General features: G+C 37.4%; 1 protein-coding gene across 4 annotated transcripts in view; it reads right to left on the bottom strand.

Moving 5' to 3' along the window:
* st3gal5 (ST3 beta-galactoside alpha-2,3-sialyltransferase 5) overlaps window positions 1-21270 on the bottom strand; it is a 42828-nt gene extending 21558 nt beyond the window's left edge. For 2 of the 4 annotated variants that reach the window (XM_066720189.1, XM_066720191.1), the window contains exon 1: window positions 21069-21269. The gene's annotated coding sequence lies outside the window, so the exon portion shown is untranslated. Of the gene's footprint in view, window positions 1-21068 lie in introns of all 4 variants that reach the window. The other 2 variants (XM_066720190.1, XM_066720192.1) reach the window with 2 other exon arrangements.
* Between the last annotated feature and the right edge of the window lie 1018 nt (window positions 21271-22288).

Raw genomic sequence — 22288 nt, 5'->3', positions numbered from 1 at the left:
GTTTGCTGAGTCAATGTAGTTTTAAGGCCTATCCTGTGGTTGAAGACTTGTGTTGTTGCAGCAGCACTGATCAACAAGCACCCCAGCCTCATAGAGCCGGGCTCTGCTACAGGATGGTATGGCTGGTAGAACAGCCTTAAATTGAAGATGGGCAACTATCGGACGAAACTTCGAAAAGCAGGATGCCTGGATGTAGTAATCAATGCCGGTAAAAGAGGTAAATATGCCCCAGAGGGAGAATCTGCAACCAAGAACATAAAAAGGCCAAAGAGATCAGAAGCAAATTTTCTCCCAAACTTTCCCTAAGGGGAGATTGAAACAAGCCTTGAAATAGGTAGAGAGGCCATTGCTAAGGAAATGAAAAAAGGCAACCCAATCGCACTCTCATCTCATCTCACAGACGGACCAAGCCTGCAACCTACTGACATCACAAGTCTCTTGGTATCTTTGAGATCACTTTAACTTAAACTGTCCCAATACTTATGCTCATAGAAAATGGGGCTGGGGGGTGGGTGGTGGTGCAATACTTTCAGAGGGCAATGTATTAACAAGCCAATACAACATGTCGAAACATATTTTGGCATCAGAAATAGAATTCCCAAAATATTTGAAACTGGGTGATTTTGCACTGATCCTTCAGTCCATTTGTTTCTTTGCAGGCATGAAAACATAAATACTTGCCAGCTCATGATCTGTTGATTGACGTGTGTTTTTTGTTCCTGGTCATTCTGATCAATATTCAGTGGACACAAAATAAATATCCTTGTAAATGTTATCAAACCAAATCTATGTCTCTATCTTGATGCCTGCAGGAACAAGAATGTTTTATTTTAGAATGAAATCAGTCTAATACTTGTGTAGTAATGCCAATATTATTTTGTACTGGTAAGTAGTATGCACTCAGTTATTCAAAGGCAATGAGTTTGCATGATTTGATCAATTTAGTATGACAAATGACACAGAATTTAAAATGGTGAAGTGAGTAGAACTACAGAAAGTGGAGTTTTTTTTTTTTTTTTTTACTTGATAGGGGCTAGTTAATGGAGCTTATGGTTTTGAGTTACCATTACTAACAGAGTGAGTCAGAAGCTAGTTAACAGAATGTATGTTTTTGAGTAATTTTTAAGTAAGTGTAATGTATTCAAAATAGGAAAGGTATTTAAACTCATAATCTGAAGTAACATTACCTTGAGCCTACAAAGTTCCTTCACTTGATTGTTTCAAGGCAATGAGTTTGCATGATTTTTCAAGTAAAGTCAACTTACAGTGAGGGAAAAAACTATTTGATCCCCTGCTGATTTTGCACGTTTGCCCACTGGCAAAGAAATGATCAGTCTATCATTTTCATGGTAGGTGTATTTTAACAGTGAGAGACAGAATAAGAACAAAAAAATCCAGAAAAACGCATTTCAAAAAAGTTAAAAAATTGATTTGCATGTTAATGAGGGAAATAAGTATTTGATCCCCTATCAAATCAGCAAGATTTCTGGCTCCCAGGTGTCTTTTATACAGGTAACGAGCTGAGATTAGGAGCACTCTCTTAAAGGGAGTGCTCCTAATCTCAGCTCGGTACCTGTATAAAAGACACCTGTCCACAGAAGCAATCAATCAGATTCCAAACTCTCCACCATGACCAAGACCAAAGTGCTGTCCAAGGATGTCAGGGACAAGATTGTAGACCTACACAAGGCTGGAATGGGCTACAAGACCATCGCCAAGCAGCTTGGTGAGAAGGTGACAACAGTTGGTGCGATTATTCGCAAATGGAAGAAACACAAAATAACTGTCAGCCTCCCCCGGTCGGGGGCTCCATGCAAGATCTCACCTCGTGGAGTTTCAATGATCATAAGAACGGTGAGGAATCAGCCCAGAACTACACGGGAGGATCTTGTTAATGATCTCAAGGCAGCTGGGACCATAGTCACCAAGAAAACAATTGGTAACATACTACGCTGTGAAGGACTGAAATCCTGCAGCGCCCGCAAGGTCCCCCTGCTCAAGAAAGCACATGTACAGGCCCGTCTGAAGTTTGCCAATGAACATCTGAATGATTCAGAGGAGAACTGGGTGAAAGTGTTGGTCAGATGAGACCAAAATCGAGCTCTTTGGCATCAACTCAACTCGCCGTGTTTGGAGGAGGAATGACCCCAAGAACACCATCCCCACCGTCAAACATGGAGGTGGAAACATTATGCTTTGGGGGTGTTTTTCTGCTAAGGGGACAGGACAACTGCACCGCATCAAAGGGACGATGGACGGGGCCATGTACCGTCAAATCTTGGGTGAGAACCTCCTTCCCTCAGCCAGGGCATTGAAAATGGGTCATGGATGGGTATTCCAGCATGACAATGACCCAAAACACACAGCCAAGGCAACAAAGGAGTGGCTCAAGAAGAAGCACATTAAGGTCCTGGAGTGGCCTAGCCAGTCTCCAGACCTTAATCCCATAGAAAATCTGTGGAGGGAGCTGAAGGTTCGAGTTGCCAAACGTCAGCCTCGAAACCTTAATGACTTGGAGAGGATCTGCAAAGAAGAGTGGGACAAAATCCCTCCTGAGATGTGTGCAAACCTGGTGGCCAACTACAAGAAACGTCTGACCTCTGTGATTGCCAGCAAGGGTTTTGCCACCAAATACTAAGTCGAAGGGGTCAAATACTTATTTCCCTCATTAACATGCAAATCAATTTATAACTTTTTTGAAATGCGTTTTTCTGGATTGTTTTGTTGTTATTCTGTCTCTCACTGTTAAAATATACCTACCATTAAAATTATAGACTGATCATTTCTTTGTCAGTGGGCAAACATACAAAATCAACAGGGGATCAAATACTTTTTTCCCCCCCTCACTGTATTAGATTTTACAGGGTGGGAATGCATAAAGCTGTGGCTGAGCTGCGGAGAGCTATTTTTAGAACGGTTAGATTCTGTGGTCGATCTGTTAGTATTATTATTTGGTTGTTCATATTATTTCAGCTACAGTTTTGTTTGGCCACTTGGGTATGTGTTTGGACAGCACCTAGACACCTCTCACAAACTCTCTCGTCCTATATTTACTGAGTTATGGGCTTTTGAAATTGGGGGACATTCCAATTGTTTAATATCAGCTGAAGAGGTTAACAGACTGAGTGTCAGGTTTTGCTTTTCAAAATGTATAACATGTATGTCGGTCAGTGACGAATAAGGATTTTAAAAATGGTAAAAAAAATTAAAATTAGTTTAAAATACAAATCAAAGCTCTTTCTACCTTTAGAATGGTATGTATTTACAGTACCGGTCAAAAGTTTTATAACACCCACATTTTTCCAGTTTTTATTGACATTGAAGCAGTTCAAGTCCAGTGAATAACCTGAAATGGTAAGCGGAAAACTGCCAGAGGCTAAAAAAAAAAAGTTTAGGTTACCAAAAACTGAAAAATAATGTACATTTCAAAGTTATACTGTGTTACGACACCCTCTTAAGGATTATTTGGCAGTGTTACACGCAGCTTCTGGGCATTGAAGTTACACTGTATTCCTAGATGCAGGGGGGGGGTATAAAAAACTTTTTCACATCAGAGAATGCTTTCATGGGACAACAAACACTTGGCAAACAACACAACAGTGAAAAGTACACATGGGATTAAAGAGAAGCACATGGATTTGATGTCCTTGAGACATTAAACTGCGTAAATTTGAGGAAAAATTGTGTTCTAAAACTTATGACTGGTAGTGGATTTCAAAAAGTTTTATTAATCATTTATACTTTTTTTAAATTATAAATCATATGATTTCTAGTATCAAACATGTCATACCGGATAACAATGCTAGATTTGCAAAATTATTTGACTTTTGTTTTTGTCAGCATAGAGTGGGTTATAAATATTCATAGTTCATCTCAACAAACACATTCAGCCCAGGAAAAAAATATATACATCACAATTAAATCTCATAAATATGGGCTTTTCTATTGACACCAGTGCCTTTTTTGAAGTTTGTCACCCAAAACATAATGCTGAATAGTGAAAAATGCTAAGGAAATGCTATTTAGTAAAGATCATATGACTATTGTTGTATCCTTATCTCAAGGACATAATGTGTTGTCCTACCCGACTGATATTGTTATTCGGAATGACATATTGTGAGATTTCATATGGGATGATATCTAAAGATAGTCTCAGCAACAAAGATGTACTTAAACACTCATTCTGTATTTAACAGAGAGTGAGAGTGAGAGTCACTAAAAATTACATTTTTTTAATTAACAGTAAATAATCAGAAGTGAGCAGTCTCTATGATGCAATACAATTCCACTCAAGGCATAGGCTATCTGATAAAATGGTAGCAGAAAAACATTAAGATTTAAAAACATTAACTTAATTTTCAGCACATTAAAATGTTTAGGTTATACAGGAAACATGTAAATGTATGCCATTAAAAAAAAATAAGTAAAAGTAAACCGTAACAATGTTGTAACTCATTTATGACATGAAGTCAATTCAATTAACATTTAAACAGATTAAAAAGTATTTTGAACATTTTGTTATCTTAATTCCTAACTTGGATTTATATCCAAATCATCCAATACACCATCACACTGTAATAAGTCATTTGTTAATAGTAAATTGTATAAAAAGCATAAATTTAAACAAAACAATCATGTAAACAAATGACCATGTTCCCATCATTTGTGATTTAAAGACATCCACACAGACTAAATTTGCATGAAAACTACAAAAATATTTTATAAATTACGGTTATATTTTATGTTATTGTGTTGTTAATACAACATGACAACGTAAAAATCGATGCCTAAATGTTTAAAAATACTCCTAAAGTCAGAATAATGAGTGACATTGTTGGATAACAGAAAGTAAACTAACTCGGTTCCCTAAAGTTATGATTTAATTAATGACTATTTGAATATTCACCCCCACCCCCACTGAAAATGAAACTAAATTATATGCGAAATAATGCAATGTGACAATTACTGCTATTGCAATAAGTTCTGAACTTTATTTTAAAATATTTAACCAACAACAAATTGATAAACATTAGGCAATGTAAACAATACCTTCCTATTAGGAGACTTATGGAAATGGCATAAGAACAGTAGCAGTAAGCATAACGGTCAACTCTCACACACACAAATTTACTTTTCCCATGTTTCTAAACCACACAACATATGGACTACCCTTCTATGCTAAATCAAATTGTAAACATACCTGTACGCTCAAGTTCCAGACAATAAATAAATATCCTATGTAGGTAACAGCTAGTTTAATAATATTTTTTGTCCAAACAGACAGGATGTGGTGCATTTGTGTGTGGACCTGTTTGACCTTAGGCATGGACACAGGAAAGAGTCCTTAGTAACATGATCTCATCACATATGGAGCTCATGGTATGGGAGTGTTCCAATTTGATTGGATTAGATGAACACCTATCAAGTTACAACTGAAGAAGGGAGATGAAAAAAGGAGGACAGGAAGAGACAACACCAGGCTGACTGTTGCTGAACAAGACTCACCACATCCGTCTGTGAAAAGCAGTGAGCGAAACGGGGTATTATCTGCTGCACTGCTGTAACTCAACAGAATCTTAACATTACAGGTTTTAGGAATATAATCAAAGCCTATTAGATTCAGATTAATTTTGTCACAAATAAATGATTATGATTATTAAGTTAATCTGTGAAGGAGGACATTACTCTCTGTTCACATTATCATTTCTAAATCACTGAAAAGGTTCTGGATAATGGTCATCTGCATCAATGCATAACATACAAGGATCTGCTTGAAAAAAGCCAGTGCCTGTATTGAAAATATTGAACTGAAAGACAGAATTGTTAAATGTTTGTGTCTCATCAGACCACACAATCTTTTGCCACATATTTCTTACAAATTCCAAGCAGGATTTTACATGGGCTTTTTCAGAAATGGCTTCCTTCTTGCCACTCTTCCATACAGGCCAGATTTGTAGAGTACCCAAGATACTGTTGACACATGGACAGTTTTTCAGTCATGGAATGCTGCAGGTCTTTCAGAATTGTCATTAGGCTCTTGGTGGCTTCTCTGACCAATGCCCGCCTTTCTTGGCTGGCTGCTCAGTTTGGGAGGGTAGCCTGCTCTATGCAGATTCTATTCAATGCCTCTGAGATATTGATATACCCCTCCCCTGATCTGTGCCTTTCCACAATGTTATCAAGGAGTGGTTTTAAAAGCTACTTAATGGTAGTAGATTTGCTTTGAATGTACTACCAAACTGTGAGACTACACACAGATGGATTCAACTTATTGAATTGAAGGGAATTGGTTGAACCTGAGCTTATTTAGGAGTGTCATAGCAGAATACTTATCTAATAAAGATTTTTCAGGTTCTTATTTTTAATTGATTTAGTTTTTTGGGGGCTGATTTTCAAATAGAAAAAGACATTAAGAATTATTGATTCTTCATGTATGCACCTTTCTTGAACTATGCTTTTTTTTTTTCAGCATGATCCAAAAACCAAGTGTTAAAGGGGAACTATCTCAGTTCCCTACAGTCACGGGGTAATTAACTTAGTTTGTATAAAACTCACAGCATTTTCCCAGTTCTATTGTAAGCAACTTTTTATAACATTTAACAATCTCTAAACCTCTAACAGCGTATGTCAAAAGACTATTTCAGAGTTCAGGATGTTACCCATCATTACTTCCTGTATAACAAACAAATCAGATAGCCTGGAGAAACACCAGATTTGTCTTCCTCTGCAGAAACTAGTTAATGTTATTATGACAACCAAGTGTTACCATTTCATAGTCATACTCTTTGATAGCAAGTACAGTTTCTGCAGACACGAGTTGCTGAGATTTTTGGAATTTAATGCAAAAACTTTGAATGCATATCATTTTTGATGCACGCAATATTTATGGATATAAATACAGATTTATTTATCTTTATGGATTTGTTAAATGTTTTAAATATTTAACTTGGAATATGTTTTTTTATTACCATTATTTTATTGTATGAGGAATCTGAAAAGATCTGGACAAATCATGGAAAAAAAACAATTAGGCTCAATCTGCCATTAAGGGTATGAGTCGCCATTATAGATACATGACGAATCACATGCAGAACAAGCATAGTGGAATGTGGATAATAGATTACTTTGTAGTTTCAATTGTGTAAAGATAACAAAAGTCCATGTTCCAAATGCAAGTTCTAAATACCTGCAATTGGAAGTACACCCTGTCAGCGGTTAGTCTAGTTCTAACAATGCCAAATTGAAGAAGAACAGCAGTGTAGTTAGGATTATGTAGTACTTTAAACTCACACAAATGGCAATAAGCAGTGCTGGAATGTATTGGAATGCAACTTTAAACTTCTGCAAAAAATCCAAAGTCCATGAATACCAAAATAAGTTGTTTGGTTCTTTTAGATCTCATTAAGATCTATCATCAATATCCATAAGTAGTATTTATTTTCAACACAGGCTGAACTATAATATTTAAAAACAGATTAAATGTTTTCTATTAATAATTAATGATGAATAATGTAAATAAGAGACTATATATATTTAGATTTATTGTAATTGAATAATATTTCTGAGAGCTTTGGAGAAAAATGGAGCAACTAGATCCAACATTCTGCAGTAGTCATTAAAGTCGTATCTGCTCAGAATGTTTATTGTACACAATTCTTATTTGTACACCTCTGGGAGACATTCCCATTATGATACATAATTGTGAGCAGTTTTGTGTTTTCCTCCACCAGCATTTCATTAGATTAACTTTCAGGATGGTTCCTGATCATTTGATATCCATGTGTGACATTATGTTTAAGATATGGGCAGATGGACTTCCCAACAGGATCTCCAGGATTTAAAATGCCCCATTTAAAACACAATTTTCATAGCAATGGACGTAGTGGCATCATTGTTGCTAATTTCACTGCAAGGAAACATTCCACTTACTTATCATACTCTGTGCAACTGCAATTCTGCAAATACCTAGCTAAACAGCTGACATCTTAACTGCTATTGACCGTATGACTTTATGACTTTAATTGTCAGCATGTGAGCGAAGGTCACGTTAACTTATCAGTAACAGTAAAATAACAGCTTTTATTGGTGGTTGATTTTACTCAAGTGACAGTAGCTGCAATAGCAATGAAAGAGGCAGTTTCCTATTATAAATGTATTTAACTACTGCCTCTTTGCCGACACTGTAAAAAATGCAAATCTGAGCAAGTGTGATTTTCTTTAATTCAGATTATAAATCTTAACATTTGTACTTCAAGATTAATTTACTTAATCAAGAACCAGGTGAGTAATTTTATTTAGCTTGTTTTGAGGAAGGTTATCATGTGCAATCTTACTTGGATATAACACCTTAAAATAGGAAATTTTACAGGTATAATAAGCTACTTTACAATGAGAGATGCTTTTTGAAGAATGAATTCAAGACATTCATTCTTGTTTTAAGAATTAGACTTACACTTACTTTTTAAGATTAAAGTGAAAGACTAACACTCAACTCATTAACTCATAAAACACAATCCATGAATAAATCAAACTGCTTTTATTCAGCAAGGTGTCCTTGTTTGATTTCAACACCATTAGCATTGATCTAAATTAGGGCTGCAACAAATGACTATTTTGATAATCAATTAATCTGTCAATTACTACTTCGATTAATCAATTAAATCCGATACAAAAAATTCCATCATTAAATGCAAGTGTTTTATTACAAAAATCTAAAGTTTTGAGTTTTTCCTCATCTTGCGTAATGCTCTCTTTAAAACAACTTGAGATGGCAGTTATAAACCCAATAGAAAACATGTGCGACAAATACAGGGCTTTATTGAATATGCTGTATAACAGGTTTTCACATTGATCTCAAAACACAAAGCTGTTTTAATTGTGCTAAACTCAGTATTTACAGGCTTTTCTGCATCAAATAGCTTCCACGACAGTCTAATACTAGACTATGGAGGTAGATTATTATTATTATTATTTTTTTTTTCCCAGAAAAGAGAGCCAAATACGAACATAGTAGCACAATATTTACATTTACATGAACACTGGATGATGCATACAATCATGTGCGTGAAAAGAGAAAAACAAGTGTGTTCACATTCGCTTTACCACTTTGCACACTGAAACGAGTTCGAAATGATCCGATTTTGTGCGTTTAAAATAACATCGAACAATGAACAAGAGGAAAACGTGGATTGGTGGATAAGCTTATAATCTGCATGTCTAACCACAAATAACTATACAACAGAGCAACCTACTGTGTGATGTAGCTAGAATTCTAGAAAGTGGTTAAGCACAGATAAACAATGTGACTTACATTATTAACACAGATTTGCACTTTTAAATAAATAGTTTAACTTTGAAATATACAGTCTGCTTTTGTGTTGGGTGAGGTCTAGTTTATGTCCAATATTTTTTTTTAACATCTTTGTAAAAATGGTGTAAAAGCTCCTTAATTCAGCAGCCCCATTGCAAATTCAAAATGAAACGTTTTCCATTTGTTTTGTTTTTTAGGATATATATTTATATTTTGAATTCAATATTTATGGCACCAATTTGATCATATATTCCGAGTCTTCTGCAGCACTGCACCACGACTGTGCAACGCACTTCCAGAGGCTCCGAGAAGCGCCACTACACATGCTAATTTAAAGAAATGTCTTAAAAATTACATTTTAAAATAAGTTTTTAAGGATATCTGTTAGTTAGTTGTAAGTTTTAAAAAAACTCTTAGCCTTTTTTATTGCTTGCTCCTCTTTATTGGCTACCCAGCACGTTTTCTTGGTTACTTTTTACAGTGTCTGGTTTAACTCTTGCTTGAGTGTAGCACGTGGGTATAATAAGTACTGGTGGCTCGGACACCCCTACAACCCCAAGGGCCCCCAACTCCCCACCTCATAGCAAAAAACAATAAAAATAAAATAAAGATTTTGGTGCACAAAAAATAGCAGCGACGATATCTAACGTGCATTACAGTCAACATCGAAATGCTTTACTTCATCGGTGGGGGGGGATCGAGGGCGCACTGTATTTACGAGGTTTCTGTCTGACAGTGACGAGATCTTGCTTGCATTACATCATTACGCCGCTTGAAACGCCAATTTCAAAATTGCTAATCAGTAAGCTATGTTTCACTAGGTGACAGTAGACCTGAATAAAGTAAAATATGCAAGTGGTGCTCGAAAGCGGAGCAATAACGGAGCGGAGCTCGCGCAAAACACCCAAAAATTACGTCGTTATTTAGACAGACCAGAGAGGAAGAAGCTATCGGAAGCGTTAACATTTGAAAAGGACTCAATAGCCTACAGGCCATGAAGAATTATTTATTTTGTGTTAGTCCATTTACTTTCACGTAATGCATTTAATTTGTGTGCAGGCTATACAACCCAAGTCAAATTGACCATTATCTACAATAAATATTCTTGTTTACTGATTGTCAGGATTTTTTTTTTTCCCCTGTCCCCCCATTGATCGTGTGTTATTTCATAGTGGCAGCAGTGCTGTCATTGGTGCAGATTCAATAATCAGGAGGCTGCAGTATAGCGCTCTCATTGGTGTTGAACAATGATCGATAGGCTATAGCACAATCCGTTTTGCTTACGCGATTGTGGTTTTGTAGTCAGGCTAATTGTTTTTTATTTCTCTGATTTCCATTACAGAATATGTATAGTTACAAGGTAAACAGCCATCAGTCTATTGGCATAAGAGGAAGTGTAAGCGAATAGATTAATAGATGGAGATACATCTGGGGGGCCTCGAGCTCCGACCTTGCGGGGAGGCCTCTCCAAAGTCTGGGCAACCACTAATAAGATTGTGTTATAAATAGGATGTACACTCACCTAAAGGATTATTAGGAACACCATACTAATACTGTGTTTGACCCCCTTTCGCCTTCAGAACTGCCTTAATTCTATGTGGCATTGATTCAACAAGGTGCTGAAAGCATTCTTTAGAAATGTTGGCCCATATTGATAGGATAGCATCTTGCAGTTGATGGAGATTTGTGGGATGCACATCCAGGGCACAAAGCTCCCGTTCCACCACATCCCAAAGATGCTCTATTGGGTTGAGATCTGGTGACTGTGGGGGCCAGTTTAGTACAGTGAACTCATTGTCATGTTCAAGAAACCAATTTGAAATGATTCGACCTTAGTGACATGGTACATTATCCTGCTGGAAGTAGCCATCAGAGGATGGGTACATGGTGGTCATAAAGGGATGGACATGGTCAGAAACAATGCTCAGCTAGGCCGTGGCATTTAAACGATGCCCAATTGGCACTAAGGGGCCTAAAGTGTGCCAAGAAAACATCCCCACACCATTACACCACCACCACCAGCCTGCACAGTGGTAACAAGGCATGATGGATCCATGTTCTCATTCTGTTTACGCCAAATTCTGACTCTACCATCTGAATGTCTCAACAGAAATCGAGACTCATCAGACCAGGCAACATTTTTCAAGTCTTCAATTGTCCAATTTTGGTGAGCTTGTGCAAATTGTAGCCTCTTTTTCCTATTTGTAGTGGAGATGAGTGGTACCCGGTGGGGTCTTCTGCTGTTGTAGCCCATCCACCTCAAGGTTGTACGTGTTGTGGCTTCACAAATGCTTTGCTGCATACCTCGGTTGTAACGAGTGGTTATTTCAGTCAAAGTTGCTCTTCTATCAGCTTGAATCAGTCGGCCCATTCTCCTCTGACCTCTAGCATCAACAAGGCATTTTCGCCCACAGGACTGCCGCATACTGGATGTTTTTCCCTTTTCACACCATTCTTTGTAAACCCTAGAAATGGTTGTCCCAGTAACTGAGCAGATTGTGAAATACTCAGACCGGCCCGTCTGGCACCAACAACCATGCCACGCTCAAAATTGCTTAAATCACCTTTCTTCCCCATTCTGACATTCAGTTTGGAGTTCAGGAGATTGTCTTGACCAGGACCACACCTCTAAATGCATTGAAGCAACTGCCATGTGATTGGTTGGTTAGATAATTGCATTAATGAGAAATTGAACAGGTGTTCCTAATAATCCTTTAGGCGAGTGTATATCGTCATATTGCACAGCCCTAATTATCAAATTGATTTTTGGATTTATACAAATATAACGCAAAATGAGAAAAATAAACTATGTTTTGAAGTAAAAATGTTGGTGCCATGTAGAAGATTTTAATGTTTTATAGCTATTATAAAAACTTTTTCTTACATCTGTTTTTTGATAGTCTTAGGATAAACTGACAGTTAATATACAATGTTTTACAATACAAAACAATTATGTACACCACAAATATTCAATGTAATACAAAAATAAAATATGAACACTATACATATTTTGTTGTTTATTAAGTTAAACTTAATACGTAAAATATAACTTTAATGTAATTGTTCTTCTACCATAATAGGCTGTCTAAATTCCCTGTACTAAGTACTAGGCTGTTTCCAGTTTGTGAGATCTAAAAGATTTTCAGAATGCTAATACCTTAAATGAGAAGTACCTTTCATTTTTCAATTATCTCTCGCTCTCGCTTTCTGACATTAGGGATCTTTTTCTAGGACCTGAGCACCTCTGGCAGAGAAGACATATCTGGCTAAGAGAATTTAGACAACTTACACTGTTTTCAGACGTGTATTCATCGTCAAAAAAACATGTCTGACAGATTTCAGTGTAATGTCTCTATACGTGAGCTTGATCATCCATATTCACAGGAGCAGACCACAGGAGACCCACACAGTCACAGTGATAGGAGCTATGCATCCATTTCAAACTAGCCACCGCAAAGGGATCCACAAGTATCAATCCCTTTAAGAGAGCAACACCAGAGAATGTTGTACAGCTGCCCAGCCCGGAATATGTAACCTACACCGACAGTGCAGGTTCACAAGAACTACTTTGAAATTAAGCAAATTGGGAAAGTGAGGGACTGCTCAATGTCAAAGGAGGTTCGCTGCAGGTTGGTACGAAATACCATCACAAACATCCTGCGCGCTAATGTACAGGCTCAAGACCTTAGATGACCCTCAAAACAAGAAATCACTGCAATGGCAAAGAGTTGTGGTCAACATTCATGGGTAATAAAATTAATTATATTTATTTAGTAGAGATGCTTTTTAATTATTATTATTTTTTTTACAATTGCTACACTCTTCACCAGAAGTATCCAGTTGTGCACACATGTAAAAGATTAATCTTAGCATGGTTCCATCTGTATTCATTATGGGGAGCATTCAGGTCCATACTCCAAGAAGCATTGTGTAGTCTAATCATGAAATCACATTGCACAGGTACCTCTCTTCATATATCTATTGTATTTATTTAATCACACCATTTCTCATTAACATAACCAACATTGATGCAAGTCCGGGCCAATTGGTGGCAGCATATTTTATTGCCTGCCAGGTCATTTGCAATCCTCTTGATAAATCTGCCACTAATTACTTATTCCTCGTCTATCCAGATGAAAGATCTACAGGTCAGGACAGTTGACAGGCTCAAGCAATGCACTACAAAGCTCTTCGAGAGGTCTACAAGAGACACAAGCCAAATAAAGACAGTCGCCCAACTCCTGGATTTAGAGTTTGAGGCAAGAAGAGCATTCATTGATTCCAATTCTTTGAAAGAGTCAACAAAGCTTATCCTTGTGTAGTGGGAAAATTTCCTTTTATTATTTCCTTTATATTCTGTATAAATTATTAATTGTTTCATGTTGTTATAGTATACATTGTTTCAGTTTTATCTATGAAGCAATCATTAGTATGTATTTATTCTGTCTGAAAGGTTACTTCAATCAAACATTGTCTTCTCATGATTTAATTCAGCCACTGTCTTCTAGGATATTCAATCAGCTGGAACAGTCAAACAGTATAGAGATTGTGTGTTTTGGGGCACAGGTATTTGGTTAAGGACTTACAACAATGTCTTTGATAAACATCTGCTGCCTAAGAATGCTGACCAGCACCAATCAATTCATCAAACACTTCAACAACAGTAACAAACTTAGGTCTGTGTTAATTATTATGTATGTGGTAAACTATGTTGTACAACTGTATTTTAAATGAGATGTAATCACTTCTGACAGAGAAGACTGTAACCCATTGTCTCTGAAGATACAAAAAGGTTTCTCCAACTCACATCCTTAGTTTTTTCTTCACTTAATGTAAAAGGAGGTTAACCTGGATTTGTTTTCTGTAATAAACTTGTTACTTTTTCCATCGGTGTATCCTGGGAGTTACTAAAACCACTATAATTTGGTGACGAGGATGGGATATTGACCAGCCAGTGGACTGAGCAAAGGGGCATCCAATTCATTGGTCTCTGGAGGAGTGAGTATGTTGAAATTACCACCTTCCATAGATTAGGAGACAGAGGATTGGGGGGCAGTTTGTAATGCAGTCCAAGACACTTTTTGTCAATATAAACGAACAATAGTAGACCAGAGGAGAGGCACCGTGCATTTGGAACAAGTTTGTTTGTTTTGTGAACCGGTTGTGTTTGTACGGTCTTTTTTACTGTAGCGGGTAAAACAAAGACTCATATGGGTGTGTTTGTATGGTCTCCTTTTACCGTTTACTGTTTTCCAGGTAAAAGAAAGGCTCTAAATCCCAAAGGGTCACGTGCGTAATGCAGAGTTTACGGGTACTGCAGCGTTAAAAATGTCTCTTTACAAGTAGCGGCTGGGAGAGAAAATAAAACCTGATCACTAGAGGTGGATTGGGCGAGTACGTAACTCGGAGTTTAAGGGTCACACGGTGCGGTGTGCAAAAATGTCTCTTTACAAATAGCGGCTGGGAGAGAGAAAATTCGCACAGTACAGTGTACGTCTGTGCGTGTGTTAAGTGTTCATCCGGGGGGTTACCTGGAATTGAGTGTGGGATACTGTCTTTGTTTGTGAAAAATAAAGTAAAAAATAAATATTATTATTATTAACAATCTCATATTAATATAGGAAAGAAAGTCTATGTCTATTTTACTATAGCAGGTAAAATAAGAAGGAATATCACAGTTGCTATAAAAGGTGGACTGGAGAAGTTTGTGTCTTGTGTTGTAATATTGTTCTGTGCTTGTACGGTAGTGGTACATGAGCATTTGTGGAATATTGTTGTGCGTGTGTGGTTGTGTATGTGGTAATTGAATATCCAGGGAGAGACTGGAACGGAGTGTCTGCAGAATATTTTAATTAAAAGGGGTTAGTGGAAATCATAATTTAGAACATCGCTAAATTAAAATGGGTGACATATCAGGGTACCTGTTACAGAAATATGAAAAGACAAGAAAAGAGATGAAGAAGAAGGGCTGGGACCCGGAGTGGTTGCCAAAGCAACACATCCAGTGGTGGAAAGACAGACAAGAAAGCTATGGAGTAGTGATTGTGTATAATGCATAACAAAACATGAGAGAAGTCATAGAATAAATAAGAAAGTATGGATAGAGAGAGAAGGGAGATTAAGTCAGATGGAGGTTAAGGAATTAAAAGAGGAAAATACGTTGAAAAATTAGTTAAGGCAGGCTAGACAGACAACTGGAGTTGTATGCAGAGTTGCTGGTATAAAGAAGTATAAAGTAAAAGGCAACCATAGAGGATATTGGGAGAAACTTAGACGGGAAGCCTGGCAGTGGGCAAGCTTGTATGATGATGATGATATTGATTGGGATTCAGATGAAGAACCTGTAATTGAAAGTTCTGAGTCAGAAGAAGAAGAGCCAGCACAGGCTGTGTCAATTATCATAGAGGGCTGGCAGAGCTTGTGAAGGTGCACAAAGGGCAGGATAGCAGGCTATGGTTCCAATAAGGACTAAAGCAAATCAAAAAATGGAGAGCAGGAAGATACTGAAGTTCCCCTCTCCCTCCTGGAAGAGGAAGCTATAGGGGAGAAGCTCCCACCAATAAAGAAAAGAAAAAGTACAACTGATATTTGGGTTAAGTTGAATGCAATGACAACTAGTCATAGATTAACGAGTCGAGATAAATGGGCTATAGTCCTAATCAAAGCAGACCCCTAAGTATTAAGTAGTATGCCAGAAAATGTGTGTAATGGCACTTATGTGATGGTAGCTGGACAAACAGACACACAGAGAATAGACATATTGAAAGTCTGAGTTTCTGCAGGGACAGGAGATGTGCGGACAGACTGGTATTCAATTACTGGTTTAAAACAGAAAGATGGTGGGACCACTTGTGAATATGCTAAGAGAGAGTGTATTGCGTATCGTGACCACAGTGGAATACCAGACACCACATGTAATGATCATGGCTGCTTGCATTTGCTGAAAAGGGGATTCGGTCCACATATACAAAAGACATTATTGTTAGGTCTTAATCCAGGAGACACCTGTGACACTATTGTAATTTGGGCAGGATCCATAGAATCGATGCAGAATGAGCAGAAGGGGAGTACAATTATAGCAGTAATGCGGGAAAAGAAACATGTTTCCATCCCGGTGGGGGAAGAGATGGACAGTGGCAAGGACAAAATGACAGGAAAGAGCAGCACATACCACCATCAACTCCCTACCACAGCACACCACCTCTGTATACATTAGAGGAGCTAAAGAGAATGATTCAAGATGCCATACGGGACATCAAGGACTGTGGTGTACGGTTTCCATTGCTGCAGGCCGAGTGCTTCAGAGGTGGATGCACCAATGTAGCAACATTGGCATTGCAGTATGGTAATCAATAATGATTAATCTCTCTAATACAAACCGCCCCTTACCAAATATAAATATTTTGTAAACATCAAAGGTGTGGGTGGGGAAACACAGCACAGCGATTGAGAAACTAAACAAGAAGGAGAAAAGGAAACTATTAAAAATGCCACAATGTGGAGATGAAGAAATTATAAAACATTTTCCAAAGCAAGGTGTTGCAGATTCAAAGTGGCACGAGCCACACACTGTTTTAATGACTACTGATCTCAGTGTAGCCCTTGGAACAAGTTTATTAGCTAGTCTGCAAGTACAGTTGTGACACTTTTCAGAGGACTTTTCATAATATGTTCATTTGGATAAGAGGATGTCAAGAAGTATGCCTTGAGAATGCCTTTGTCCTCTGTTACCCTCTGCTTTGTTATTTGTCTTCGGCATGTTCTAGCTACTTTTGTAAAGGCTGGAGGCTGTAAATGCAGTATAATAATTTGATATAGCAACATGGTCTAAGTAAGACATTTTAAATTGGGGTGAATAAATGACTTAATGTGCAATTTATTGTTGTCTGTTATTTAAATCTAAAACTATTCTCATTTTAAGTGTTTTCCACTGATTTTTCACTTTCAGTTTTGTTTGCTTGTTTCTCTTCATTATAAATCCTTGTTTTTAGAAATTTTGTAAAATTATTGTTTTATTTTTATTTATTTTTAATTTTCGCATTTTCTTCGCACTACTCTTACTTAATCCTTGACAGAAATGTTTAAAATTGGTCCCTTTTGACTTATTTCAAGATTTTGGGGTTTTCTAGTCGGTTAGGTATTTTGGCTTATTTCAAGAAAGCTTACAAAGTGGCATTTTCTTACTGCACTGGCAGATAAGTTCACTTATTTTAAGTAATTTTCTCTCACAGTTGGTATCATTTAACTTAAATATGGAGGTGCATTTTTTGCAGTGGAAATGTGTAAAGATGAAGCTCACCAAATGGACTATATCACAGTGAAGATCGATGGCTTTCACGAGGGAAAGTGTTGGTTCGTTTTGTTGAAAACAAAGAAAAGGTCAAAACATTCTTGGAACTACATAAATCTGCTTTAAATCGACAACGGTTGTTTATAATTTATAATTAAAACTGTGTACCTTGCAGACATGTGTAATGCTAGGGTCACAATACACGATTTTTACCCCGATTTTAGGCCGATTTGGCCCTCATGACAAATTTGCACTGACCATCACGACAAGCAGTCTGGTCAGGGCACGTCCCCGCTACCGATGGCCGTGTAGTGCGAGATGGTCCACTATGCAATCTCTTGCCCTCTGATCCAATTGTAAGTTAGTAAGCCCCTACGATTTTATTAAACACGTTTAATATTTATGTCTCGATCGGCACCAATCATGTAAGGTGACGCGATCAGCATCAGCTTGTGGTCACGTTCTTGTTGTGCAGATTTCCGTAGGTCTGCACAGATCTGCAGAAATACGCAAATACCACTGGCGGACCAGCGCAGATCTGTGCAGAACTGCGGACATCTGCACTACATGAACGTGACCTGTAAATGTCCAGGTCCATGTTTGTTTACTTTTTCTCTGGATGGATCATGAGTGTTTCCGCGAGATGAGGGGATTTTAGAGGCTGTGTCAGAGCTCCCCACAACAAAGGATTTCAGATTGGTTGTTAAGTGTGTGTGTCCCCTGTACAAAATCTGAGAGGGTCAGGCAACCAAATGTGCCTTTTCTGGTTCAGTTGGCATCAAACATATGGAATAATAAATGTCTGTCAGCCATGCACTAAAATGAAAGGGGAGGGGAAAACTTAAATATTCTGTCATCATTCAGAAATATAAAAAGGGTGGCTATACAGTAGGAATAAATCACAAAGCATTAACTTGTCATACGTTTTTGTAGTTTGTATTTCTCATCATTTGAAAACACTAAATGTAATATCTACTACAAGAGGTGTTAGATATACTTTTACCAAAACAAAAAGCCCACAGCAGCACACCTTTCTTGTACCTTTGAAGCACCACTAAAAGAGACATTAGTAAGAAAGAAATCAAGAACACTACAGACAAACTAAGAGTAATTAAATCAGGGAAAGTCCTAAAAGTCTCAACATAATTCTGCTGTGGGAAGAAGAGTACCTAAATTACTGTAGGATTCCATTGGGTTTTATAATGTTGCTTATTTTAGGTTTTTCCAAGTCTATTAAAGTATTTATTTCAAAAATATTAAAATAAAACTAAAGCCTGCAGTCTCTCTAAGCAAATGACAGCTAGTGTGCAGTGACTTGGTATAAGTAAGCTTTCCAAAATAGCTGTCTGCAGTATTCACAGTCAAGGCCATTCAGTTTAATTTAGACAAACTGAAAATGAAAAAATGTAGGCCTATGTATGACAGCCATTGTTTAAGCTGATATTATGCATGACATGAAAATGTCTACATTTACGTTTCATTATTTATTCTATTAATGTTCAGGGAGAAAAAAAAAACAATCAAGGTTATGCATGTTTATTAAACTAGGACGTTAAGCATTTCAGAGTAGTATCATGTCTGAGGAAGGAAGACTATGAACGACATGCACTGTTCCCTGTGTATTTCAAACAAACTACAGCAGTTCAAAGCTACCTTGCCAATGTTAACTCAGAAAGCATCAGACTAAAGCTAACCACTGCAAATGCACAGCAGTATGGAAAAATACAAGGGGCGTGGGTCATAAAATATACAAATAAACATTTTTATGGTTGCCACATCCCCTTTATTTTAATAAGCTAGAAAAAACAGAAGAGGACATTTAGTTTACCTACCTCACTGACATTATGCACGTTACTGTGGTCATATTGTGGATCTGAAACATGAACTAAAACTGAAACATGTCTGGTTGCCTGTCACTGCCTGAACTCAGACTTAGGCCTACTTATCAACATTTGGAGGACAGTACAGCATGTCTGCTGATATCCTATTCAAACAGATGAGAGGTCCCCTTTGCATTTGAAGCAGACTACATCAACAAAAGAGTAGTGATAAGGCCTCTTGAACTTTCATACATATCGTAACTTTCCATATGGGCATTTCACAGAATGGTGTATATTGTGAAAACTGCAACTTCACTGCCTTCCAACTAAATACATTCTTAGATTTTACATTTTGAATTTCAGGAACTTTCTTCATCGGAAAAGAAACAAGGTTACAAAGGGCTGCTTTTTAAGTTGGGGTTGGAAACGGGAATGATAGGCAAAGAGAAGGGGTTATTGTTATTTGTGGTTGTATAGTTCTTTTAATGATTCTAATCAAGATGAAATGCCTGTGCTGTCCTGTACAAGACCAATGATTACTATCAATGAAGGCAAAACATATTCTGAATGTGGTCTTAATTGATTAGGAGGAGAATAATAAGGCACATAGGTTTAATAAGACTGATTTTCTATATGACATGTTGAGGGTGGTATGATTCCACGCAATGAAGTTAAAATCAGTTGCAGGATTTGATTTGAGATTGATGTAAAGCTTGAATCACTATACATGCATACACTTGATGTAACTTGAGTAACTTGATAAAAACCGAGGGCAATTAAAAGTCTAATGCAATTGTGGAAACAAATCTGCAATGATGACTTTGTTAACATGAGAGAGAAGCAATTCATTAACCAGGGAGACAAAGTAGTGTCATGAGGACTGAAGAAGGCACGATGATGCCGCATATCAGCTAAAATGTCTTACTAAAGCAAAATCTAAAGGCACAGATATAGCTGAAGAGAATACATTAGGACGCACTTGTGTACCAATAATATATAAGCTAATTTGAGAATTACGTGCTATGCTACAGCATTGAGCTACATTCAAATTTTGTATTATTAATTTTGCAATTGCTTCACTTCTATTTTGAATTAATCGTTCAAGTTCAGTTGAACAAACAATATTTTTTTGATATAATCTCTCCTATGCTGGTAAACGTTTTAAGAGCGTCCTTTGTGGAAAGTGATGATTAATAAATGCGTGATCCGTTGTCATATTTCTGCGATTTAATTGAGACATAGGTCAACGCTAAAAAAAATGTTGAATTACAGGCACTCGGGGGGCAGAAATAATAATAGATACCTACCATGAAGAAGTAAATTAAATAGTAATACATCGCTGCCGCACTTTATTAGAAAAGATCAAAACACTGCGTCGGAATTCAAAATACAATGAGCCTCTCAGTTTTAGGTACTTCCTTTGTGAAACAGCTTTTTCCATTAAATACAATCCAAATACAGCCTGTTTCTTCCCTCTAGTATTAGTCTCTATCTATATATTAAGCGACGTTACCGTCAATGGCTAAAGCTACATTATAATCCATCGCGACACATAACATTGAATGATTACAATATTCAAATCTCTAAAACAAATCTACCTCACAGGCGGCGTTAAAGAGCGACGTTTTTCTTTTTTTAAGCAGCCTACCTTTCAGTCGTCGCAGAAATGATCTCCCGGGATAATCCACACAAAAGTACATCTCTCCTATCAGGTGTTGTTTGTTACATAACTTTTGCTGTTTATAAACCTTATCATTTGGATGAAAACAACATGCAGGACAAGAGCGTGTGTGCGGACTCCTGCGGCGAGTCTTATGCCTGCCGACCCTCGGTGTCTGCGCTATTGATTTGACTGACAGGCGGCTCAGCCAATGACGGCGCGGCCTGAGCTTCTTGGGGTCTGATCCCGGGACAGAGCGCTTCTCCCAGGCTCTGGCGTATTGTGGGTTGCAAGGGAGGAGCAAAATTACATCTCAAAATATGCCTGGCGGTTGCTCAAGATGCTTACACACGAGTACAGCATATCTACAAACAAGAGCTAGCTTTGACATGCCTGATTTATTAAATGTGCCTCTTTATAATTCTATAGTAAGGGTCAGAATGGTTCAGAAACTTTTGCATTGCAGTCAGTGGAACCTGGAGTGAAGGAGAAAGATAGGTGTGATAGGTTCTTATTTTAAATAAACAGTTCATCCTTGGTGTATGTATAGTGTAGCATGCTAGCTGGGAGGAATGGAGGAATACATTGTACAGAACAGGAGTGCTGTTGGACCTGCACAGTAGTCACGCATAGTTGGGTATATCATGGTGGATTTACACTGCCATTTCTGATCCGGATCCAATGCATCGTCAGCATTCTTTAGGAAGATAACTCAAAAGTTAAATATTTAATTTACTATACGGCATAAGTAGGATTCACCACAAAACATGAAAACATAAGAACATCATTTTGGTTACAAACAAGAGGAGGTCATGGATTAGTTTCTGGAACTAGAAAAACATGCAGATTTAATTTTAGTAGAAGAAGAACTGTTTCAACAATGTTACAGGACTACAGCGCAGGGTATGCACATTACTTGGGATAGACAACAGACCTGCAAAACAAATTGTATTGTATGCATAAGCCCGTTCTCCTGTATATACACATAACATATGAAGGTATGGTACCATTGTACTGATAATTAAATTCCATTGGCACCCTGAGCAGGACACATCATTTTATTGTCAGCTCTCATAAAATAAAGTTACATGAATATCTGCTTCTGACACAGTACTTGCAGACAAAGCTGCTATTCATTCATTCAGATTTTATGCTTTGGTATGAGAAAGGAACCACTACTGTCTGGTTATAATTCTAGACTTGAATAA

This window comes from Amia ocellicauda, chromosome 13 (genome assembly GCF_036373705.1).
Source record: "Amia ocellicauda isolate fAmiCal2 chromosome 13, fAmiCal2.hap1, whole genome shotgun sequence".
In the NCBI taxonomy this organism is placed as follows: domain Eukaryota; kingdom Metazoa; phylum Chordata; class Actinopteri; order Amiiformes; family Amiidae; genus Amia; species Amia ocellicauda.
Note: the sequence above shows the minus strand (reverse complement) of the source record. Positions and strands in the feature narration are given on the sequence as shown.